The sequence below is a fragment of the Ostrinia furnacalis genome, unplaced genomic scaffold (assembly GCF_004193835.3).
Source record: "Ostrinia furnacalis isolate ACB-3 unplaced genomic scaffold, ASM419383v2 OfSCF3547, whole genome shotgun sequence".
NCBI classification, from domain to species: domain Eukaryota; kingdom Metazoa; phylum Arthropoda; class Insecta; order Lepidoptera; family Crambidae; genus Ostrinia; species Ostrinia furnacalis.
In genome coordinates, this window is record NW_021133786.1 from 257,649 (window position 1) to 271,796 (window position 14,148).

General features: G+C 35.2%; 1 protein-coding gene across 4 annotated transcripts in view; it reads left to right on the plus strand.

Annotated features, from left to right (window-relative positions):
- Nucleotides 1–2,383: 2,383 nt before the first annotated feature.
- Nucleotides 2,384–14,148, plus strand: part of Eip74EF (Ecdysone-induced protein E74) — a 216,834-nt gene continuing 205,069 nt past the window's right edge. For 2 of the 4 annotated variants that reach the window (XM_028311815.1, XM_028311814.1), the window contains exon 1: nt 2,400–2,626. The gene's annotated coding sequence lies outside the window, so the exon portion shown is untranslated. Of the gene's footprint in view, nt 2,627–14,148 lie in introns of all 4 variants that reach the window. The other 2 variants (XM_028311816.1, XM_028311817.1) reach the window with 2 other exon arrangements.

A 14,148-nucleotide genomic window follows, 5' to 3' on the forward strand; every position in this document is an offset into this window, starting at 1 on the left:
AACTGGTAGATTAAAGGTACAAAATACTGAAAACTAGAAAGATCTGAGTTCATTGGTTTAGGTTTGTATTTATTTATTTAAGCAGGGTTGTTCAATAATTTTCAAATTGAAATTACCTTCCTTTTGCAAAGCCTACTTCAAATGATCGTGATAGATTGATTCGTTCGTTCGTTTCAGCCGAATGACGTCCACTGCTGGACAAAGGCCTCCCCTATGAATTTCCACAACGACCGAATTGGTAATAATTTAATTTTATACAATAAAAAAAAAACTTTTGACAATGAGGTCATTCGCCTATTTCTGCCTAGTCCTCCGCGAAAATCCGACTTAAAACTGCACTCGTGCAACATCGAGCCCACTCGGTCCACTTCGGCGCATAATTGAAACGAGATTCGCTTTTATTTTACTAATCGATGCTGCACACGAAGCGATGAAATCGAATGTGTCTATCTTGACTCGACCAAACGATCACTTTCATTAATGACTGTGATTGTTACTTTATAGACTGTTAAAGTGATATCAACTATTTATAAACTTTTTCAGCAGCTGGGCGACTGAAACGATTTTTAAACTAACGTACATAGCACTAAGTACACATAGCAATAAAAAATGCTCAAAGCTTGCTAAGATTACGGATTTTCAGTTGAAAAAAAAGTCTGAAATTTGATTTTTCAAATATCCGATAACTTTTAACTGAAGAATAAGTTTGGCATATTGATAGTTTCAGTATGAAATTTATGTCAAAATGACCAGTTTATTCTTCAGTTAAAAGTTAACTGACGATTGAAAATCAGTTCTTTAGTTTATTCAATATTCAATACTTAATGCTTTATCATTGCATTTACCATGAGCTTGAAACAAAGTATTAAAAGAACCAGTCGAACACCAGAGGTCTTTCGGCAACTTTCGATTTTGTTCTTTGACATAACTGTAGGGCAAAATCTGTCCTTTCTTATGGAGGTTGATAATAATAATAATAATAATAATAATAAAAACGTTTATTGCTTTTTAAACATAAAAGGAATTACAAGAAACAAAATTACATTATAAGCTTAAAATAACTTATGCTAAAAGAAAAAGCAAATGGAGGTGGCTCAGCATGTGCCGCCAAGGACTACCTGCCCTAGACAGCGCTGGTTTTCAGCCACCACCATTTCTCTTAAGGTGTTGGTCGAGAAAATGGTCACGGGGGCTTCGAAAAAAAAAAATGAGTAAAAAAAATAAATAAACATTTAAATTGACTAAAAAAATAGAAAAAATACACTTTTTCTGCCTGTGTAGTGTAAGTGTGTAGTGTGTGTGTGGTGTGTGTGTGTTTTTGTGTTTTGTACTGTATGCTACGCGAAATAATCTCTTAGGGGCAGTAGTTTCCAGTACCCACGGCGAAGATCTTCTGCATCTATCTGTTTCTTAAGTAAGGCAGCTTTATATTTACTTTTGAAACCCTGAATGCTGAGTGAGCTGAGGTTGAGTGAGTGACCGCAGACAAGATTATAATCGCTCAGCTCGTGTGATAAATAATGACTGTAATGACTTCCTAGCCCGGCAGAGGTCGCCCGGTGCTACCGTGTAAGGTGACAGATAGTTCAGGGAAAAATACAGTTGCGGAGTGAAGAAACGCGCAATGAAACTTTTTGCTGGCGTCGGGAATTTGAAAATGGAATCTTTTGGCGTCATAGCGAAGAAAATCAAATATTCAAATAAGGAACGACAGTCATTTTAGTTGCTACCTACTTTTTAACTTATCGTTCTTTAATTAAATTGCAACTTCACAGCTATCCTGTGGGTCTAGACAAAGTGCAAAATATAATCGCAAACCAGTCGCAAAGTGGTCGAAAAGCCCCTTTTTTGTATGGAGTTTTGACGGATTCGATTTTCGATTCGATCAAAAAGTGCGTTTTGTCTAGGGGGGCTGCTTCAGTTTAATTAGTTGTCCAGTGAATTTCATTGGTGCCAGACATTATTAGTGTTTTTGTAACAAAGTATTTTAAAAGCAAACACACGTGTCATAAATCATATTATGCGTGACAATTAATTAAACGCAGATAAACTCTACAACATTTACAATTAAATTATTAATAACTATGTGAGGCTGGTGCGGGAGTTGTAAGTTGTAATCTCATCACTCGTATTTAGCGATAAAAAACTTAATTGTCAAAAATTGTGGGTGGAACTTTTATAGGTTAAAAACAGCAGTAGAGCGAGAAATAATGGTAGGCGCCCAAAAAAAGTCTAAAAATACTCACCATCAATTAATGACTTGAAATGTTCAGATGCGTGATATCATTGTACGGCGGCGTTGTGACCCATTTTCCGAAATCCGTATCCATCTTTTGACAATGATAAGGCGCCTCGGGAGGCGCACCACAACAAAAATACGCGACACGGAGGGGCGCGGCGAGCGGTTCAGTGACTCGAGGTCCGCGGTGCCAGCTAAACGCGCCGCGCGCTCGTACGAACTGCGACTGGAGGGAATTGTGTTCGGAATTTGAAAATCTGACAGTGACAGAAGTGCTTGCAGTGCATTGGAATTTTGAATTTTTGTTGATTGTTAATTTTTTTACTGTTTGTTATCTGTGGTGCGTGTGGACAAATCAGTGAACTTTTGGATTGCGTTTTGGACTTGGTAAGTGTTTTTTGTTATGACCGAAGCGGCGCGTAAGTGTGTAAGATAATTAGTGCTGTGATTTCGGTGGCATTTTTATTACAATTATCTGAAAATCGACAGTAAAATAAAAATATATAAGATTCTCTCAATAAACTTTGTACGCTCGCTACCTTCATAAACATGGGATAATAAACAAAATGTTTTGCTACTGTCAACATAATAAGATTTTAACTTTGATAAATTTATTAAAAATGGCATTGTATGCTTTCACCAAATATTCACATAAACTTTTGCCAAGTTTTATATTTTTTGATTAATAAACATAAATTAATATTTTAAAATTATGCACAAATTAGGAATAATTTTATTTTGAAGTTTTAAAATATTTTTTCATTTTAGTTATATTTTTTCAATATATTTTTGTCAATTTAAAAAATAAGGTGGTGTGTGTAACCTGCAAACATGCTCCAGTTTTAATGCTTAATATTTCCCATTGCTGACATTAGATTAAGTTACTGACATTTAATATGTACTCTACAAGGCACAAACTTAACATTTAGAGCCAACTTTTTACACATCGACCTTGCTAGTTATCTTACTACTGCGCACTTGCCTATTCTAGATTTAGTTCAAAAATAAAATAATAGAGTTTAGCTAAGTATTTAAAAATGACGTAGGTATCATATAATTATCTCAGCATTATGCAAAGAGAAGTCGCGTGAACAGTCTAGTCATTCAAAAGAAAGTAGCTGGCTGGAGAACTGCATTTTGCGGTGTAAGAGAATGTTGCTGGCTTTCGACATGCTGACTTTATTTTAGGAATATGTAATTGTAGTTTCAATATTTTTAACCGACTTAAAAAAAGGAGGTTCTCAATTAGACTGTATCTTTTTTTTCATTTGTTTTTCATAAATTCTTTAGGATGATTCAGTTTTCATAAAATCTATATTAGGTCTATCGCAAGATAATAAACTGTCGATAAGATATTTTATTTCATTTAAAAAACTAAATAAAGCCTTTGGAATTGATACAAAAATACAGTTACAATTAGAAATAATTTTTCTTTGCTTAAAGAGTTAAAGTAAATACAATATAAAATATACGTTTCATGTATGTAACGTGATATCTTTTTTATGAAAAAAATTAAACAATGTATGACCTTAGTTTTTCATGTTCATGGTTTGAACTTGTACTTTAAAATACGGAAATGTTTCAAAACATAAATATGCCATGGATTGTAACGAATATACCGTAAAATACGTCATAATGACATAGCTATGTCCAAAATATTTTTTGTCTTTCTACTCTCAGCCTAAATTACTACCAAGGTAGAGCTTGAGTGAGATAATATTAGCTCGTTGAGAATAAACCGTTGCTAATAGAAAAAGTTACTTCTCACAATTATTTCAAACTAGCGGCCTCCCGCGACTTCGTACGCGTGGACCTCGCAATTTTTCCTTATTTGCTCATCATTTAGACCTACCCTGGACTACGACAAACATTTTAAAACCAAAATCAGCTCAATTGGCCCAGCCGTTATCGAGTTTTAATCAGACTAACGAACATCAATTCATTTTTATTTAGAAGATAATTGACGATAAATCATACTCACTTGCAAATAAACTCTACGAAAGGCGGAAATCTTAATCAAAATTGTGCCTATATGCTTACGGTTGCATAATATCTTATTGACAAAGTCTATGTTTTCATTCTACTCTGATAGCCCTAAAGAAGGAATTTCATCCAACTATTTCAATAAAGTTTTACAGAACTTTAAACCAAGGAAATCGTCGGATGAATCTTAAATTGCATTGCAACAACAATCCAGGGTGTTTCAAACTTACAATATTCAGTAAAGTTACAGGAAATTGAACCTAACCTCAATTTTTAAACATAGACATTCCAGATAAAAAACATTCTTTATTTTTGGCAATACTGGCCGGCAAACAAAACATTTGAAAATGAAAAAAATACCTAAGCTTAAAAATTGAGTCTTTGACATTGCAATTAAAAAAAATCTTTTTTTGGCAGCACTGGCCGAAAAACAGAACATTTGAAAATTATCTTTAAAAAAAAACAAAATTGCAGAGTAGCATGTATAAAGGCGGCCTTGGCCTTATCAAAGCGTGGAATGATAAACGCAATAACTACACTCGCACCAGATATAACTACTATTATCTCCAATCGTACTATGCACTTTATCTGCGACAATGAGCGACATGTGTTAATGAATTATTGTAACGCGTAATTATGCATGCACACATACTAAAAACATCTGATCATCATCATCATCATCATCATTTCAGCCACAGGACGTCCACTGCTTAACATAGGCCTCCCCCAATGACTTCCACATCGCACGGTTGGTAGCGGCCTGCATCCAGCGCCTTCCTGCTACATTTATCAGGTCGTCGGTCCACCAAAAACATCTACAAGTCTAAAAATACCCCCCCTTTCCGTATGGGATACAATGTTTTGTATTTATTCATGTATAATATTTATCACAACCTCTCATCTTGGCGCCACAAATAATAATATGCCGGCTGATTACTGACGTAATACATTATTTATTTGCATAAATATGGTTAAATTACGGCCTTTTCTATGGTTTAACAGTATTTAAAGCAATTATTTACATATGAGTACACCTTCGATATTTAAATATGGCGCTATGGAAAAATAAAAATCTATTTTAAAGAATTTTAACGGTTTACTCACTTATTGAGAAACGCTGCTTACTATGAAGCTAGGTGAAATGGTTCCTAGATGATATGAGGACACTAAGAATTCCACTTTCTTCACCTATGTGAAAAAAGTGGAATTCCGCTGTAACTGTACATTTCGCACAATAATCAGTATTGTAATCATCATTTAATTTTAATCGAAAAATCTGTCTGAAAAACGCTTAATCATATAAAAATAAAAAACAATGATTTTGAGAAAATCCTTCAATACGTCACGCATCGTAGGTAAGTGCAAGAAGGACCTTGTGTATAACGGCTTATTGTTTTTGGTTTTGTTGTCCACGTAGAAGGCTGTGTTCTGAGACTGAGTATTTGTTTGTTCTCGTTCGTCTGCATTACCATCAATATTTTATTGGATTACTAATGTTTGGCCAAAAAACGTTTCCCAAATTATCACATCGCAAACAACGTTTCGCAAATTTTCATTTGGCAAATTCTCATTTGGCAAAACAACTTATTGCAAACTTTTAATTCGCAAATGTCGTTTTTGGCATATTATTGTTTAGCAAATTATTGTTTGGCAAAGTATGTTTTGCCAAATGTTTCATTTGGCAAAAATGTTTCACGATAAACTATTTACAAAACAATTTGATTGGTGCATAGAATGGAATACAAATTAGCTTGTGGTTATTATTTTCTTTAGTGGGTAGTTAATATAAATTTTTTTCTAAATAAATTTTCATATTTCATTCTTTTTATCGGAATTTCCAAATGATTCATTAACAATAGAGATGATTCTAGCGCTCGGCGGCCGCTGCCGCGGCACGCTTCGCTCGCCTTCGCGCATTAAGGGTCACTGTTCTAACCTAACTTAACCTACTATTTTCTACAATACCTACTTTTTGCAACCATACTATTTTCTGCAATCTCTCTGTTTTACATAAAATTCTTGTGAAAACCATGACCATGTGCCTTATGCTTTGATTTGTGGGTAACGGTGGGTACTCGTAAGTATGTGAAGTGTCAATTTGACGAAGCAAATTATTTGGGATATAATATTTGGCAAAATAAAACATTTGCTATATAAACATTTGCCAAGTAAAATTTGGCCATATGTTAATTTGACCAACTGAATTAGTTGCGAAAAGTACAATTGCTAAAAGTTTATTTGGGAAATGAAACTTTGGCGATAAGTTGTTTGCGAAGTGAAATTTGGCGAAAAGTAATTTGGCCAAACGGAAGGATACCTATTTTATTACCATGACGTTCGTCCAGTTACAGCTTGAGGTCATTGATGCAATCACTGCCTGTCATCTATTGTACTCGTAATTTTGTTTAAATCGACCAAATGTGGAATAGAGTTACGTTAAGATTATTTCTATCAAACTCGTATCGTAATAATAGGCCTGAAAAATCCTTTTCAGACGATTTAAAGATGTTAAATATGTTACACCACATTTCGTAACTGCAAACCAATTATTTTAAAGCAGCTTTTAATATGTAGAGAACTAGACTTTATTCCATATTTGGTGACTCTTGTATACTGTTTTCACTGTTTTGGTTTTTTATATGTATAACTTTATTATATATTTTGCAATAAGAATTCATTCTTATCATTTAACACTGAAAACGCTGTGCATCGTTCTAAATTTCTCACATGAGACGTATTTTTGAAACATTCGTATTCCAATAACTTTCGCACACGATTCTATATTTGATAGCATTCAATTATTTGAGCATCATGTGATTTGGGATGCGCGTGGTTGAAAAATACGTCCCCATAACAATTACCTATTACAGCATGGTCCCATGACTATGGCTTTTGTTGCTATGTTGGTAAACGCGGCTGGTGTAAATCATTACATAACAATACAATGCACTATCTTAGATTGTAACTGAAAGATTTGTCTGCTATTAACTATTTCATTTACACAAATATCATTCGCATTATCCAACAAAAAATACTAAAGCAATGTGAAATTTTATAACAAATGAGATAACGCTTGCGTGTCATTCACTCTCGAAGCACTAAAATCTCATTTCTTGCATACAAATTGATCTTTAAATTTAGCAATGTAGAGTCCAATTTGGCTTAATGACTGCGTATCAAAAACGCAAGTTCAGCAAACTTTCGTTCAGACTCCGTAATGGTTATTCTTAATAAATGATCAGATCACATGTTAATAATTTATAAAGATTGCTTTCACTTGTTAACAATAACTTGTTAACAGTCGTTTTATTTCACTTATCTTAGTGATTAGAAAACATACCTATGTAGAGTTTGAGGCAAGCACAGATGTGTTTTTAAGGCTGTGTTACATTTAGGCAACTGAACAATGAAAATAACTATGAAGTTTATTACTTACTCGTATAGTTATTGTGATTCACGAAGAAGAGTGAACTTTACTTTACTTACTGTTTTTTTAAAGTTTTGATAGACATTACACTATCTACATATGTATATGTGCATGGTACACGCACACACACAAGTAAAGCTCACTCGCCTTCATGAGTTGCAAGAACTATAGCAGAAATCTACTGATTCTGCGGGTAATATTTTTAAAATACATTGCCAAAAATGATAGTTTAATCATTATAGTATTGTCAAAACTACATCTATATTTCTGACATTAACATCGCTATAAATTATATTTTTTATGATAAAACCAGCGTACCATTTAACTGCAACAGCTAATGTTTTTTTATAAAATAAGTACAAATAAATCAATGTTTAATAACGGTCGATATATCAACCCAAGTATGCCAAACAATGAAAAAATAAAAGAAATGCATCAAACTGAACGAAACTTCCGCGTGCGCGCACGCCGAAAGTGAAAGGCAGGCGTCGCAGACAGATTGCAGCGTCTAGTTTGAAACGTTGCTTTTTTGTCAAACCTACAATTTCAAAGTCAAAGTCAAAATACTTTTGACGGTGTGATATAACAAGCACAAGGCAATCGACATTGTGAATGAATGAAGTAACTAGATTGTTTTAAAAAAAGTAAGCAGACAACAGACTTAAGTTTTCACCGATACTTTTGGGCAGCTGTAAGGTTTTATTGGTTTTTCAAGATATGCATATTCACTACTAATTCTACATTCATATATAAGACAGTATAATGTTCTTCAAATTAATTATTTATCGCTGCAAGACTGCCAATAGTCTTTGTTTTATGCCTGCAAGAAACTGCTAAGGTGTTATTGTTTAAGCCACTAGATCCGCGAGCCTCTATTTAAATTTGGGCCTATTAAGCCTTTGTTCGACTCGCGCGCCGATCGGATCTGGGCGGCCACAGACAACGCTCGCCCTCGGGTGGCTTTTACTCGTTAGGCAACACCGGCCAGCTATTATAGTTTAAAAAGGTTGGATCAATGTATCGAGAAAGCTGTTTCGGTATGTATTGTTGTAAAAATAAAAAGACTGGCCTGTGTCCGCAACGTGTGTATAGAAATCATTTACAGAGTAGAGCCTCAGTATTCACAATTTCCTTACATTCCAGTTCACCATTGCCTCTAATTTGTTGCGGACTAAATGCAGTAGAAAGGGCATGCTATTTATCCAGTTGGGCAATGTGTTATACATTTTAAATCTATTCAGTAATTTTAAAATCCAAGAATCTTACTTATTTAGGCATCAGTCTCTACTTATGTTTATTATGTTTTTTTTAACTCTGTCATTTTCTAAACTAGGATGTACATCCCTGATTTTCCTAAACACTAGTTACCTATAATCCTAAATCTTTATTCCAAATCCAGTGCCTACCTCATGTTCCGATACATTTGGCAAGCCAGCCATGTGGATAGCAACATCGTGGTCTAGTTATATGTATAGGTATGAGTTTGTTTAGGTGCGCGGGGCGTCGACCTCCGCAGTTGTTTTTATGGCGCTTATCGGGTCGAACTTGGACCTGTGTGAAATGGCCAGTGGTGGCAGCGTGATCGAAAGTGGGCTCGTAGGAAACTGAAAGAGTAGCTCGTAGAAAACTAAAATCTTATGAGAGTACATTCCGAATCCAAACCTTCATTGGTAAACGTCACAGATTATGATAGATGTGTAACGCCCGTTTTCACAAACATTACTATGAGGTCTCGAAGTGCGCGTGGACGCACACGTTCACACACGAACCAATCACAGAGCTCTTCAACGCTGTGCGTACGATTTGCTGCTTCACTTAGGCAAGTATCGTGAATACGGGCGTAAATCTTATGTAATCTTTCATGAATTACATAGTTTGAATTCGTTCGTTCGTTTCAGCCAAATGATGTCCACTGCTGGATGCCTTCCCCAAGGATTTCCATAACGACCGGTCCTGCACTTCCCGCATCCAGGTTCTTCCAGCGACCTTTACCAGATCGTCGGTCCACCTAGTGGGAACCTGCACATGCTACATCTTCCGGTCCGTGTTCGCCACTCGAGAACTTTTCTGCCTCAAAGGGTCATCAGCTCTACGAGTTATCTTGTGCCCCGCCTTTTGCTACTTTATATGTAGTTTGAATGTTAGTAGAAATATTCGGAAAATGTTAAGAGGAAAATATGGAAGAAGAAATTCTTTTATTCACTTACCTACAGCTAAACAAATATGACCGGCCCTGATGAACCTTCAGTGTTACGATATTTTTAGATCCATTCATCGATTTATATCGTCTTTATTTAGCTACAATATTTGTAACAAATGACGTATGTAATGTAAATAATGTAATGACATAAATTCGCTGGACGAAATCGCCATAAATATAGTCGTAGTTTTCTATTGAAACTAAAGTAATGTTATGAACAACATTACATATACACGGTTAGAAAGAAAGAAAGAAAGAAACAATTTTATTTGGCACAAAATAAACATTACTTAACCATTGGATACTCAATTGACTCTTACTAATTTGTTAAATGTATATTAATTTTAAATTACGATATTTGTTATAATGATAATATGTGTAGTCATGTGTAGTCATTTAGAAACACTTACCAAAAATTCGCGGGCAACTACGTGTTATTCAGACGCGTCTAAAAAGAACTATAAACTTGCATAACGAACATTATTTACTTTCCCCGCCTTGAGATGTTCCGCAGTTTCCGAAGTACGCGTTTCGGCGCGCGCGCACAACTGTGTCAAGGAGACCGCTGATGGAGAAAAATTCGCGAACCTTGACGTGGATTAGAATTAGGACCGTCCGTTTATTGCTGGTGGGCGGGACTTTTAAAAATAAAACGTTACGGACGAACGATCGAATCGTTTGCATAGGGTAGTTGACATAACTAGTCAATTGACATACTTAAGTATTTAAAAAAATCCTCCGTAGATTTCGTATGGCAAAGACAAGATTTGACATCACTTTTTATGGTTGATTGAAAAGTAGTTGGGTTTTCAGGGACAGAATGTGGTGGTGGTTGTTATGTGGTTCTTTTCAGATCTCACCTTTCTTTCAAGAAAATCACCTATTACACAATAAGATTATAAGGAACATTCAACTTAATATAACATGAAATAGAGTCAACTTTATAAACGAACGAAGTCTCTATTTACTTTTGGATTTACCGATTGACCTATGAAAAAGGTTTTCCTGAAATTTCCAATATTCAATGCTTATTACGTCAATTCTTAAGTTGCATAATGCAATTTGAAACTATCAAAGACACGAAATAAGGAGAAATAGTATGACGTAAAAGATGAAAGACATGTTACACATTTTATTAGATGAATAGTCACATCTACATCTCTCGCTGAAGCTAAATCAAATACCTAGTCATCGTTTTATTTATGAACCTAATGTTCGAGATTTACACAGTTTTCTTTTCGGTTCAGATGTATTCAACATTCAAATATTAATTCATTTTTTGCTAGAACAAGAAATGGATGGAAGCAGATACAGTAGGTTTTAGTTTTAGGTTTTTTATGTATTTATTTGGAAAACTATACCTAACATGATAAGACTAGCGAAAATAACAGAGACTTACGCCCGTATCACAAACGATGCTTGCTTATGTAAAGCAGTAAATCGAACGCACAGCGTTGAATAGAGTTCTGTGAATGGTTCGTGTGTGACTCTGTGCGTCCACGCGCACTGTGAGACCTCATAGTAATGTTGTGAATACGAGCGTTAGGCTTTAGAAATGATTTGAATTTGTTCCCAGACTTTGGCATAAGTTCTTCCAGCTGACCCGATTAAGTTAATATAGCAAACTTTTCCAATTTGTTAAGGAATGATTAACCATCCGAGTAAGTAGGCAGGCGGCCTTGGTGCTGCCCCAATTGCCGGGATGGCCTGGAGATTTATTGTCATCGCTTTTAGAAGCTGCGAGGCCGAGTCTTTGCCACATTATAAAACTCATTTGCAACTGCGCATTGTTTTCCGACTTGCGTAATGGTGATAAGATGGGAGATGTAGGTTAGAAAGTATTTTCGAAAAATAAAATGCTGTTGTAAAAATTTAATAGATTTTTACATCGGGATTTACAAATGGATTTGTCTCCGCGGTAATATAACAAACACCACGGTTATTTGTCAAATCCTACAGCTTGTATTAATTTGTTTTATGTGACAGAAATAATAAAGTAACATATTTTTTACACTACAAAATAAACGTTTATAATGTCTGTGGGAATAAATACTCGTACTCATAACACTGACATTGGTTTCTTCTTTTATGATTTTTGATTGGGTTTCGTAGCCACCATCAGACTTCACACGTTTATCATAGAGTCAAGAGAACATTAGTATATAACATAGACCAGGCGACCGTATTTGACTAGAAAATATTATACTATTCGAATTTTCGTAACTCTATATTTAGTTTTGAAGAACATTAGAAGTTCACATCTACTCATGCCTAATAGAGTCCTTTAGGCTTATATTTTTGGTTAATACTAAAAATAGATTAAGTATATTATAACAACACTTAAAATAACGTTTTAAAATAACATACCAGCATTGAGCGCTAGTACAATCAAACTCTCACGTTCAATACTTTCTAAAAAGGCAAAAATAACGTCATAAATGCCCTTCCCAACCATTTTTACGGTCAAACTATTGTTATAATTCATATAATTGTTTACGACTGCAAAGGGTTGACAGCAAACCATACTATTACGGTGTCCTTTATAAGTTTTTTATGGCCCACGTAAAACGCCGGCCGTAAATATTCGAGTTACAGCGCCCACGAGAAACAATGTAATGTTTTAATTGTCTATGGCAAAAGAAAGTTAGCGTCTAGAAACAAAAATCGTCTTTTACTTTTTAACTCGTTGACAGATTCAATTTTCGTTATGAATTTCTTTTTGAGTGCTGGCAGGCAAAAAAAAAACAAATTAAAAACAACCTTTTTTGGAACCCAATGTTAAAAAGTTCCGTTGTTTTCTGGTTTTTATCGTATTCTTTCGTCTAGATTTTTGGACTCCCGATAGATAGATAACGGTTAAAAAGAACTGAATATGGTAATACACAAAAACGGTATATTTCAGTGGTGAACTGTACAATAAAACATTAAAATATACCGAAGTAAGATTGAACAAATGATTCTTTTATTGAAAGGCCCAATGCCCAAACGTTGTTCAGACCACTCTAACAGATTTCAGTAGTAGAAAATAAATAAAGTTAAAATTAAATTAGTTTTACGACGACTTTAATGAAGGCGTCGTCCCCAGTACCGTATGACGTCAGCAAAAGACCTAAATCCATCTAGCCCTGACATTGTTCTTTCAGTCATGCTCAAAAAACAAAACATAGACAACATTTCATAATTTTTACGGGCATCCACTCGGCAGCCTTCGTGACTTTTCGGGCGCGACCGACGTCCAAACTACGAAGAGCTGACCTGCCCCCCGCTTAGTATACAAGCTCACAGCGTTTGGGCACGGAAGGTGCCATCTCATGGGCCAGCGATGCTGGTTCGCGGACGTCCGCGCCTCGCTAACCTTGGCCCAGTTCGATAATGTGCTATCCTCGGTATCCCCGGCTGAACTAATGGAATTGTTGATAATGCACCTCCTAAGTTGGGTAAATAGTGACTCCTACACCGTTTATCTTGATGTTCACCTTCGGACGCCTGCGTGCTCTACATGTGCTTACTGTGAAGACTTGTAAACATTGATATGATTGCATTAAACTGTGCAATACAGCCTATTTAAATGAAATTACTTACATATTGAAACTGAGGATTCAGAACTAAGTTTATTATTTAGCTATTTTATTGTAAAAAAGTCCTTTCCTGAGTAATTAAGTACCTTCTTTAATTTCTTTGCACTTTAATATTTTTCACGCAACACGCCTTTGAACCTCCTTATTCGAACGTCACGTGTCACTAAGCATTCATTTATAATCTATGGTAATAGGAGTTTTGGCGCTTCAATGACAAGTCGTCGCCGTCTCGCTCGCTCTCATTGTCGATCGACTACTGTCATTTGTCAGCGCGTAGGACCTATTCATGTATTAATTGGGCGGGTAATGGAACAGTTTCGGGCATCCGTGACCCAGATTCGGATACAGATCGTGTTCTGTATGCCTTTTTTGAATGCAATCGGGCCGAGATGTGAATAATACGTTGTATTAATGAATTTTATGAGGTTTGCCGATGACAGGTGGATTGTTGAGGTTATGCGTCAAAATGGAGAGACACCTGTCACTATGACATACATACTTCCACTCCTAATAGGTAAAATCAAAAAATCACTCGTTAATAAATCCTTTGTCACTTTCGATCAATTTCAAAATAAAAAGAGACGGGTCAGTGTTTTAGTTAAAACATATTTTTTAAATAATATGATTTGGATGATGAGTTTATTTTTTGAAACAGCTCTTAGTCACAGATTAAAATTACTCATAATAGAAATAAAATATACTGTTTACTAACTTGAAATGT